At 41.1% G+C, this 12,449-nt stretch overlaps 1 long non-coding RNA gene across 1 annotated transcript; it reads right to left on the bottom strand.

Annotated features, from left to right (window-relative positions):
* Nucleotides 1-4,046: 4,046 nt before the first annotated feature.
* Nucleotides 4,047-7,772, bottom strand: LOC123732653 (uncharacterized). Its single transcript, XR_006763329.1, has 3 exons — nt 7,656-7,772; nt 5,472-5,570; nt 4,047-4,640 (listed from the first exon to the last, which is right to left on the bottom strand). It is a non-coding gene; the product is annotated as an uncharacterized lncRNA (long non-coding RNA).
* Between the last annotated feature and the right edge of the window lie 4,677 nt (nt 7,773-12,449).

The following is a 12,449-nucleotide window of genomic DNA, read 5'->3' as shown; positions in this document are numbered from 1 at the left end:
TATTGTTTAAAGAAATTATTAAAGAGATTGGTGTGTTTTTTCACTATCTAATCATGACATGTTCAATGACAGACATGTATTTGTTTAAAATCTATCACTTCATTTCAGAGAGACAAATAATATTTTTTACCAAATGCTATATATCTGCCTCACTCTCAACTGTGACCGACCGTTTCAATTCGGTCATATGTAGAAAATATAAAATGGTGTTTTTTACGTTGGATAAAAGTAGAGACTCAGAGCTACAAAATGGTATATGGTATAATGCTATACACTACAGTTGAGGAACAATGGGAAAGTAATTCTGCTTTCAAAGTTGATCAACTTGTAACCTCACTTTTGGGAAAATGTCCTTTGAATGTTTTGGTACCTACTGGAGAGCTCTTCTTTGTCTACAGGGCTGTTACTTTGGCAGATAATGTTACCCATCTAAATAAATAGTTGTTATATATATAATTAATTAAATGTATGGTGTTTTTGTTTTATGTCATTTTAATTGTTTGTTATGCTATAAACATTTTATTTTATTATAAGTGGTAAAAGGAACTAGAAAATGTTATATTTTGCAATTCTGAGTAATTTCTACTTTAGTAAAGAATTACACATTATTCAGTACTACTGCAGTTGCTATATAATTCCAATAGATGGGAGCATAAGACCACAAATGACATTTCAGAAGATTAGTTTAGTTTTCTCCCTGGATACACCACCACTCCCCGCGCTTCTTTCTGTCCCTTTACACACTGCTAACGCAAGAGACTGAAAAAGCATTTAGCAGATTACTGTGAAGTAATATAATGATGATTCATGTTTATTATTACCTGTTTTTATGCTCATGTTTTGAAATTATACTTCATTAATATAACGATTATCAATAAGTCTGAACATTAATTTAGTCACCTCTAGTTGAGAAAAATTGTCAAATTCATCAACCAGCATCGAGCCACTCTGCCTTCTCTCTCTAGTAGTCAACTCAGCCCCGGTAAAAAGCTGGTGTCGTCACTCTGCCTTCAATCTCTAGTAGTCAACTCAGCCCCGGTAAAAAGCTGGTGTCGTCACTCTGCCTTCTCTCTCTAGTAGTCAACTCAGCCCTGGTAAAAAGCTGGTGTCGTCGCTCTGCCTTCTCCAGGGGCATGTTGAGGTAAATTTACTAACCGGGAGGGTTGAATGATGTAATTTATTGGTGGGCTGGAAGACGCACTCTTGTCTTTTCTATTCTGAGGTTGTTTACTCGCAATATCAGATATTAAGATTACTTTTTATAATAAATGTATACTGAGGTTCAATACCTGCTCTAGTCACTATTAATTTGCTCTCCTAAAAGCAACACAGCCCTAAAACGAGATATATAGCTAACTAAAGTTATGTTAATGAGTGACCATTTTAGAAAATCATGGGACATATAGTCTGTGGTTGCATGCTATTTTATGTCAATCATATTGCTGCTTGTAGCCTATAACTGATGCTTCGTGGTCTTATGCTGCCATCTATTGGAAATATTTAGCAATTAAAAGTTATTAATTCACATTCAGACGTTGGTGAGGCAGCTGAGAATAAACAAAATGGAATGTGTCCAGCCTACTTGAGGCGCCCCGAAAAAAATATTCAAAAGATTGGTCCTTGGATACAGAGGGGTTAAACACTAAAGTTACCGTCCATCTAGTGAAGAGAGGAGAACCGGACAGAGGTAGCCAGCATCCGTCAACGAGAGAGGGAGGATAGGATAACTAGGATGCTGCTGGTAGAGTAGCGAACTAGCTTACCTAGCTGTACCGACTAGCTAGGATAACTAGGATGCTGCTGGTAGAGTAGCTAGCTAGCTTACCTAGCTGTACCGACTAGCTAGGATAACTAGGATGCTGCTGGTAGAGTAGCTAGCTAGCTTACATAGCTGTACCGACTAGCTAGGATAACTAGGATGCTGCTGGTAGAGTAGCTAGCTAGCTTACCTAGCTGTACCGACTAGCTAGGATAACTAGGATGCTGCTGGTATAGTAGCTAGCTAGCTTACCTAGCAGTACTGACTAGCTAGGATAACTAGGATGCTGCTGGTATAGTAGCTAGCTAGCTTACCCAGCTGTTCCGACTAGCTAGGATAACTAGGATGCTGCTGGTAGAGTAGCGAACTAGCTTACCTAGCTGTTCCAACTAGCTAGGATAACTAGGATGCTGCTGGTAGAGTAGCTAGCTAGCTTACCTAGCTGTACCGACTAGCTAGGATAACTAGGATGCTGCTGGTAGAGTAGCTAGCTAGCTTACATAGCTGTACCGACTAGCTAGGATAACTAGGATGCTGCTGGTAGAGTAGCTAGCTAGCTTACCTAGCTGTACCGACTAGCTAGGATAACTAGGATGCTGCTGGTATAGTAGCTAGCTAGCTTACCTAGCAGTTCTGACTAGCTAGGATAACTAGGATGCTGCTGGTATAGTAGCTAGCTAGCTTACCCAGCTGTTCCGACTAGCTAGGATAACTAGGATGCTGCTGGTAGAGTAGCTAGCTAGCTTACCCAGCTGTACCGACTAGCTAGGATAACTAGGATGCTGCTGGTAGGGTAGCTAGCTAGCTAGCTTACCCAGCTGTACCGACTAGCTTGGATAACTAGGATGCTGCTGGTAGAGATGCTAGCTAGCTTACCTAGCTGTACCAACTAGCTTGGATAACTAGGATGCTGCTGGTAGAGTAGCTAGCTAGCTTACCCAGCTGTACCGACTAGCTAGGATAACTAGGATGCTGCTGGTAGAGTAGCTAGCTAGCTTACCTAGCTGTACCGACTAGCTAGGATAACTAGGATGCTGCTGGTATAGTAGCTAGCTAGCTTACCTAGCTGTACCGACAAGCTAGGATAACTAGGATGCTGCTGGTAGAGTAGCTAGCTAGCTTACCTAGCTGTACCGACTAGCTAGGATAACTAGGATGCTGCTGGTAGAGTAGCTAGCTAGCTTACCTAGCTGTAACGACTAGCTAGGATAAATAGGATGCTGCTGGTAGAGTAGCTAGCTAGCTTACCTAGCTGTAACGACTAGCTAGGATAACTAGGATGCTGCTGGTAGAGTAGCTAGTTAGCTTACCCAGCTGTTCTAACTAGCTAGGATAACTAGGATGCTGCTGGTAGAGTAGCTAGCTAGCTTACCCAGCTGTACCGACTAGCTAGGATAACTAGGATGCTGCTGGTAGAGTAGCTAGCTAGCTTACCCAGCTGTACCGACTAGCTAGGATAACTAGGATGCTGCTGGTAGAGTAGCTAGCTAGCTAGCTTACCCAGCTGTACCGACTAGCTTGGATAACTAGGATGCTGCTGGTAGAGTAGCTAGTTAGCTTACCCAGCTGTTCCAACTAGCTAGGATAACTAGGATGCTGCTGGTAGAGTAGCTAGCTAGCTTACCTAGCTGTACTAACTAGCTAGGATAACTAGGATGCTGCTGGTAGAGTAGCTAGCTAGCTTACCCAGCTGTACCGACTAGCTAGGATAACTAGGATGCTGCTGGTAGGGTAGCTAGCTAGCTAGCTTACCCAGCTGTACCTACTAGCTTGGATAACTAGGATGCTGCTGGTAGAGATGCTAGCTAGCTTACCTAGCTGTACCGACTAGCTAGGATAACTAGGATGCTGCTGGTAGAGTAGCTAGCTAGCTTACCTAGCTGTACCGACTAGCTAGGATAACTAGGATGCTGCTGGTAGAGTAGCTAGCTAGCTTACCTAGCTTTACCGACTAGCTTGGCTAGCTAGCAGGACGTTCGTCTGTCGTTTGTCTCGATGATGATGACGAATCCGGTGAACCACAAAATGAAACAAGGATAGAGAGTGAAAAGGATCTGGCTACACTCATCCTGTCCCTGACCGTAAAGCAAAAAGCTAATTGAACAATAAAGTTTGGCGTTTCAACACTGTAACAAACTCCATCGTTATTCCCCAAAATTTACCTTAGTCCACTCTGCGCGTAACCGGACAATATTCTTGGTGCCACACCGGACGTGGACTCGGACAGTTCCAGAACGCGGACTTGAGCAGTGCAACACAATCAACTAAGCCCAGTCTTTACAGTGGGTTACATTAGTAATATTCATTTTTTATTATTATGTTAAACAAACGTTCCACTTTTTTTATAACAATATTTTGAGATCTAGGCCCATATCCACAAAGCGTCTCAGAGTAGAGAAGTGGTCGTATAAGTGCTGAGAATAAAGACATTTGACACTTCGGGGAATAAATTAAAGCTATGCATGAAATCTCTAGTCCCACCTAGTCAGCAGATATTTAGAACACCTCGTGAGCTGTCCTAAGTAGTTAAGAGTTAACAGCAGGTGTCTTGATAATACTATAGAACAATGCAGTGAGTCAGTGGTTCCTGAGCCACATGTAAATGCTTTGTAGTAGTTAAAATAATGTTTTGATATTTGATATGATCAATCCATAAATAATATATGTCCTGTCCTTTTGGCAATGATTTATGTATAATACTTATGTATAACAAGTGATACCATGTATGTCTCCAAAGCATTTTGTCTTCATTTTGGCAGATTAATTTATGCTAATTTCCCAAGATTAACTCAGGTTTTCGCCCAGCGATTAAGGAGTTGGAGCTGTGGCAGGAGTTGGACCTGTGGCTGAAAGGTGGCTGGTTTGAATCCCGGGCCGGGCGCTGGAAAAAACAGGTGGAATTGATCTGACCACTGGAGGGCTGCTGGGTTCACATCCTCAAAACATTCACCATTCGTTGATCAGAACTCTAGAGGTTCTTCTTCACTGAACCCCAAAATATATATCACTTTTAGTGATTCCATATATTAAGGAAGTGATAGAAGCCTTTTTGGTTCTATAAGGAACCTTCTTTTCTGAGTGTAAAATTAACACGTTTTTCTTTTGATTATTTAATTATCCACATCATGTTATTTCAAGTTCTCCCTTGGGAGCACAACATCACATTGTTAAAAAAATTATCCTAAATTTGGCATGGCTATAAATTGGGCAATTGAAGACATCTAGGGCGTAATCTGTGTTCGATGAAAATGAACATTGTATGCAACGTTGCAGGCAACATTATTGGCAAGGGACTTGATGCCTACTATGCCAAAGCTATTTAGAGTTGTTAAACGGGTGTGAAGAGTGTGTTGATATAACGGGAATATTGTCAAAATTCTTCTTGTAACAACGATCAGAATTGGTAAAGAAAATATGCATTCCATTATATTAGGCAATAATTAAGAGTAGGCAAAGTGGTCGTGTCATGTGAAAATTCTATCAAATGTGTTACATTGCAACGAGTACAGTCAGGGTGCCGTGGAGCCCCTGCAGTACCTCCACAGACCCCGGATTGAGAACCCCTGCAGTACCTCCACAGACCCCGGATTGAGAACCCCTGATTTAGCAGATGCTCTTATCCAGAGAGATTTACAGTAACTGCATTCATCTTAAGATAGCTATTTATTTTGGAAATAAAGTTAATAAATTCTTCATAAAATTGTCATCTTACCTCTTAGCTTTGGTGTCATGTCCCCCAGAGAGATGCATTTTAGAGGCAGGGCCCCCCTCCTCTCTCTCCCCAGAGAGACTCATTTTAGAGCACTGACCCCTAAACAGAGATCCAACATGTTGATTGTGGTCAACACAGGGACAACTAAACAGAGATCCAGCATGTTGGTTGTGGTCAACACAGGGACAACTAAACAGAGATCCAGCATGTTGGTTGTGGTTAACACAGTGACAACTAAACAGAGATCCAGCATGTTGGTTGTGGTTAACACAGTGACAACTAAACAGAGATCCAACATGTTGGTTGTGGTTAACACAGTGACAACTAAACAGAGATCCAACATGTTGATTGTGGTCAACACAGGGACAACTAAACAGAGATCCAGCATGTTGGTTGTGGTTAACACAGTGACAACTAAACAGAGATCCAACATGTTGGTTGTGGTTAACACAGTGACAACTAAACAGAGATCCAGCATGTTGGTTGTGGTCAACACAGTGACAACTAAACAGAGATCCAGCATGTTGGTTGTGGTCAACACAGTGACTAATTCTTGAATGTCAATTGTTCTCATTCATTCATTATCTCTTTGAGAAATATATTTTTAACAACTTTCTCTTTTACTTCTCTACATTCATGAAGAAAAAGATGTACTATTTACTCCATACATTTTCCCTGACACCCAAAAGTACTCGTTACATGTTGAATGCTTAGCAGGACAGAAAACGGTCCAATTTGAACACTTATCAAGAGAACATCCCTACTGCCTCTGATCTGGAGGACTAACTAAACAGAGAACATCCCTGGTCATCCCTACTGCCTCTGATCTGGAGGACTAACTAAACAGAGAACATCCCTGGTCATCCCTACTGCGGACTCACTAAACAGAGAACATCCCTGGTCATCCCTACTGCCTCTGATCTGGAGGACTCACTAAACAGAGAACATCCCTGGTCATCCCTACTGTCTCTGATCTGGAGGACTCACTAAACAGAGAACATCCCTGGTCATCCCTACTGCCTCTGATCTGAAGGACTCACTAAACAGAGAACATCCCTGGTCATCCCCTGCCTCTGATCTGACAGACTCACTAAACACAAATGCTTCATTTTTAAATGATGTCTGAGTGTTGGAGTGTGACCCTGGCTATCCGTAAATTAAAATAACAAGAAAATTGTGCCGTCTGGTTTGCTTAATAAAAGGAATTTTAAATTATCACTACTTTACTTTTACTTTTGATGCTTAAGTATATTTTAGCAATTACATTTACTTTTGATACTTAATTATATTTGAAACCAAATACTTTGACTTTTACTGAAGAAGTATTTTACTGGGTGACTTTCACTTTTAATTGAGTCATTTTCTATTAAGGTGTCTTTACTTTTACTCCAGTATGAGAATTGAGTACTTTTTCCACCACTGTTCTAACGTTCTAGAGACATATGAGCCACAGTTTCAACAGACATTTTGTAACTGCGTGGGCTACAAAGTTACTTTCAGTTTCATATAAGGAAATAAAACAACGGTCACAGGGTGAATTTGTTTTGCATTGCCCGGCTCCCCCGGGTGCGCAGAGTTTACGCATTTTAGACCATTCCATTGGTCCTTAAAGAAAAACTCCACTCACCTGTAGCACCGGGCCATGCAAAACTAACTTTCCACTGTCGCAGGGCACTGAGACACAGAGTTCTAAACCCAGATGCGTTTCTTCAAGACATCTCTCTTACATTATTTTAGCTAAACATATAATTTACTGGAAACCAAGTTTAGCTGTGTTTTTTCCTCCAGAATGTGAGTTACTGTAGGACTATAATAATTGTTAACAGGCCTACAAACCCAAAAGGTTTTAATTATTTGAGAATGTTAATTTGTATGCCTCAAATATTAAACTGTCATAAAATATTTAATGATTAGTTGAATCAGGTGTGTACGTGCTGGTAAGAACAAAAGGATTGAGAAACCCTGAGATAAACATAAAACCATATAATGTAAAAGCTCCTCCGCCATCTTTACCAGACGTTTTACTGATAACATGTAGACCTACTGATTAGTTTCCACTTTGAAAACTGCTGTCTGTCAGCAACTCAGCTCAAGTAGCAGTTCTACTAACTAGTAATATCTCATTCCTAGTATTCATTCTCTTACTCTGTCCTTTAGAATAGATTATTGTTCAGAAATACTTACTTTATTTTTCAATAATCTCCATGTAGTGTTTTCTGCTCTGTCGTCTCAAAATGGATCCTGAACAAAAGAACAACTTTACTTTCGGTTTCAATCAGCCGTCTCCCCACCCTGAAAATAAAGTGTTTTATTGGTATCTTCCACTAGATGGCAGTAAATACCTGCTGTAACTACACTTTATAACTATGTGTTCTGTTTCATACAGGCAGTGTCCCAGAGTTGGATTGCTGATCTAGGATCAGGTCCCCCTCTCCATGTAATCTGATTCATTATGATCTAGGATCAGGTCCCCCCTCTCCATTTAATCTGATTCATTATGATCTAGGATCAGGTCCCCCTCTCCAAGTAATCTGATTCATTATGATCTAGGATCAGGTCCCTCCTCTCCATGTAATCTGATTCATTATGATCTAGGATCAGGTCCCCCCTCTCCATTTAATCTGATTCATTATGATCTAGGATCAGGTCCCCCTCTCCATGGAATCTGATTCATTATGACATAGGATCAGGTCCCCCCTCTCCAAGTAATCTGATTCATTATGATCTAGGATCAGGTCCCCCCTCTCCATGTAATCTGATTCATTATGATCTAGGATCAGGTCCCCCTCTCCATGTAATCTGATTCATTATGATCTAGGATCAGGTCCCCCCTCTCCATGTAATCTGATTCATTATGATCTAGGATCAGGTCCCTCCTCTCCATGTAATCTGATTCATTATGATCTAGGATCAGGTCCCTCCTCTCAATGTAATCTGATTCATTATGACATAGGATCAGGTCCCCCCTCTCCATGTAATCTGATTCATTATGATCTAGGATCAGTTCCCCCTCTCCATGTAATCTGATTCATTATGATCTAGGATCAGGTCCCCCCTCTCCATGTAATCTGATTCATTATGATCTAGGATCAGGTCCCCCCTCTCCATGTAATCTGATTCATTATGATCTAGGATCAGGTCCTCCTCTCCATGTAATCTGATTCATTATGACATAGGATCAGGTCCCCCCTCTCCATGTAATCTGATTCATTATGATCTAGGATCAGGTCCTCCTCTCCATGTAATCTGATTCATTATGACATAGGATCAGGTCCCCCCTCTCCAAGTAATCTGATTCATTATGATCTAGGATCAGGTCCCCCCTCTCCATGTAATCTGATTCATTATGATCTAGGATCAGGTCCCCCTCTCCATGTAATCTGATTCATTATGATCTAGGATCAGGTCCCCCCTCTCCATGTAATCTGATTCATTATGATCTAGGATCAGGTCCCTCCTCTCCATGTAATCTGATTCATTATGATCTAGGATCAGGTCCCTCCTCTCAATGTAATCTGATTCATTATGACATAGGATCAGGTCCCCCCTCTCCATGTAATCTGATTCATTATGATCTAGGATCAGTTCCCCCTCTCCATGTAATCTGATTCATTATGAGCTAGGATCAGGTCCCCCCTCTCCATGTAATCTGATTCATTATGATCTAGGATCAGGTCCCCCCCCTCTCCATGTAATCTGATTCATTATGATCTAGGATCAGGTCCTCCTCTCCATGTAATCTGATTCATTATGACATAGGATCAGGTCCCCCCTCTCCATGTAATCTGATTCATTATGATCTAGGATCAGGTCCTCCTCTCCATGTTATCTGATTCATTATGACATAGGATCAGGTCCCCCCTCTCCATGTTATCTGATTCATTATGATCTAGGATCAGGTCCCCCCTCTCCATGTAATCTGATTCATTATGATCTAGGATCAGGTCCCCCTCTCCATGTAATCTGATTCATTATGATCTAGGATCAGGTCCCCCTCTCCATGTAATCTGATTCATTATGATCTAGGATCAGGTCCCCCCCTCTCCATGTAATCTGATTCATTATGATCTAGGATCGGGTCGCCCCTCTCCATGTAATCTGATTCATTATGATCTAGGATCAGGTCCCCCCCTCTCCATGTAATCTGATTCATTATGATCTAGGATTGGGTCCCCCCTCTCCATGTAATCTGATTCATTATGATATAGGATCAGGTCCCCCCCTCTCCATGTAATCTGATTCATTATGATCTAGGATCAGGTCCCCCTCTCCATGTAATCTGATTCATTATGATCTAGGATCAGGTCCCCCTCTCCATGTAATCTGATTCATTATGATCTAGGATCAGGTCCCCCCCCTCTCCATGTAATCTGATTCATTATGATCTAGGATCAGGTCCTTCCTCTTCTTGAGAGAACTAATCCAAAATGAGTCGAACTAACCCAAAATTTGTCGAAAGGTCAAGTGATTCTCTTCCTGAGAAGAAGCTGACACCCTTCAAACAGAGCAAAAGAAGTGGTCCCAAAAAATATGTCAAAATGAATACAAAAATGATACAGCTGTCTTTAATAAGATCAAACTGAACTAACTGCTATCTTGAAATGTTGAAAAATTGTTTTTAAATCGCTCAGTCTTATCACTCAATATGAGTCAAAATCTGTCACTTCCAGGAGTGCTCATTTTGTCAAAAATGAAAAAATGAAAAAAATAACAACTCACAGCTGTGTTAATAGACCCAACTCAAACATCTGCTATCTTGAAATGTCCAAAAAGGTATTTAAATGGGCCTACCAGTAGGGCTGGGCGATATATCGATATAAAAAATATATCGATATATTTTAAATGTGATATGAAATTAGACCATTTCGCATATATCGATATAGTTGAAATTTGCGCTTTGATCCTTGCTCCAAGCAAGCTGCAGACCCGGAGCTCTCTGCGCTGCTCCCCGCGCCTCCTCTTTCATGCACAGAGGGCGGAGGGGCAGGAACAGACACTTCAACAAACATGGAGGAAGCAACAGCGTCTGCGGAGCGTTTTGACGAGGAATTGGTTAGTAAAAGAAAAAGCATTGGCTCAGTAATTTGGAGATGGTTCGGATTCAAAGTATCAGATGAGCAACAAAATCACGTTATATGTAGGCAGTGCCATAAAAATAACTTAGAGCCAGGGGTGGAAGCACTACAAATCTTTTTCACCACCTAAAACAGTGGCACAAACTGCAATACGAAGAGTGTGTGAAACTGCGCGCTGCAGAAGCCCCAGCCGCAAGCCGTCGACAACCCGAAAAAGCCCCGAAACAAAGCTCACTGCAAACTTCATTTTCCCGCAGTGTGCCTTTATGAAAAGAAAATTGGCAAGTGGTGTACTATAACTACAGCGGTGTCCTATCACATTGCTAAAGATATGGTCCCTGTTGCAACTGTGGAACAAGTCGGATTCAAAAAGCTACTGAAAACTATGGACCCGAGATATGAGCTTCCCAACTACTTTACACGAGAAGCACCGCCACAAATGTCCACTGAAGTCAGGCAGAGCCTTGCTGACCGGCTCGCTAACGGGACCCATTTTGGCGTTGACCAGCGATATGTGGGTCGAGCAGGACAATGTGAGCCTTTACATGAAGCGTGACATGTTCACTTCATTCAACGACTGGGGGAGATGAAAACAGTCTCCAAAACAAGTTATTTCCCCCCAGGATCACACCGGTGAGCATATAGCTGAGGCCTCGCAGGACGCAAGCTGGGAAACTCCAAGAAAAGCATCCGGTTGCTATAACAACCGCCAACGGGAGCGACGTGGTCAGAGCGGTGGAGCTGAACGATGAGGATGCAGTGCTTCGGTCAGACTACACTTGGCTATTGGGGAGTGCAGTGTTTTATTAAGGAGTATTCACATATTTTACTTTAAATAAAAAACATTATTTTCCTTTGTGTCTGTCTGCAACTTGTTTTGTTTTATGCTGCTGTCTTGGCCAAAAAATGGATTAATAAAACACAAAACATAAAGTGCTAAAAGTAAAATCACTTACAATACAGGATGGTAGATTTCAGAACCATATTTATTAGGTTATTGGATAAGAATTAGTGATGCATTGATGTGTTTACCACTTTAATGTTACAGCTGGTAAAGGTGAGGTAATTATGACTTTAAAATGCTGGTTAGCCTGTTGATATCATCAAGGTAACATATTTAGTTATTATGATAGACTATAGTTTTTTCTCTGGATTGAAGAGCCAACTGCAAAGTAACTAGAAACTAATGTTGACACGTAGGTAGGCCTAAACATTGTGGAGTTTTTAGTGGAGTAGAAATATGAAGTAGCATTAAATACTAAGCATAAATACTAAGAACAACAACAAGAACGAAACATCAGTAAATGTACATACAGTATAGTCATCATTTATAAATTATACACAAATAATAATACATAAAAATCACTTACAGGATTCAAATTCACAAAATAAATGAATATAATATTTGATATTTATGATTAGGACTGGCGTTGATTTAAAAAAATAAACTATGAAACAAGAAAATATTAATGTAGAATATTTCTAAAGCTTGATTTTGGAAAGCACTTAGTTGTATGAGTGTGTTAAAGTGAAAACAGAGTCAAATTTTCTCGCATAAGCACATTTGTTTAATAGTTTTTTATGATTCTGACAGGACATGGCATGAATGACAAGCGCGTCACCCGGGCCATTTCTCTGTGCAAGAGAATTGTAAGCTGTTTTTGGTAGAGCTGGAAGAAAAGGAGACATCTTGCTGAAGTCCAGATTCAGCTGGGTCTGCCAAGTCACCAACTCATAACCGAGTCTGCCACACGCTGGGGATCAAGGCAGCAGATGATAGAGAGAGTCCTGGAGCAGGAAGGAGCACTGGCCAAAGTCCTGTCTAATGACAAAAAGACCAGGCACCTTGTCCCTACCTGGCAGGACTTAGAGGTCCTAGAAGCAGTCCAAAAGGTCCTGAAAC

This window comes from Salmo salar, unplaced genomic scaffold (assembly GCF_905237065.1).
Source record: "Salmo salar unplaced genomic scaffold, Ssal_v3.1, whole genome shotgun sequence".
In the NCBI taxonomy this organism is placed as follows: domain Eukaryota; kingdom Metazoa; phylum Chordata; class Actinopteri; order Salmoniformes; family Salmonidae; genus Salmo; species Salmo salar.
This window is presented reverse-complemented; position numbering and strand designations above follow the sequence as displayed.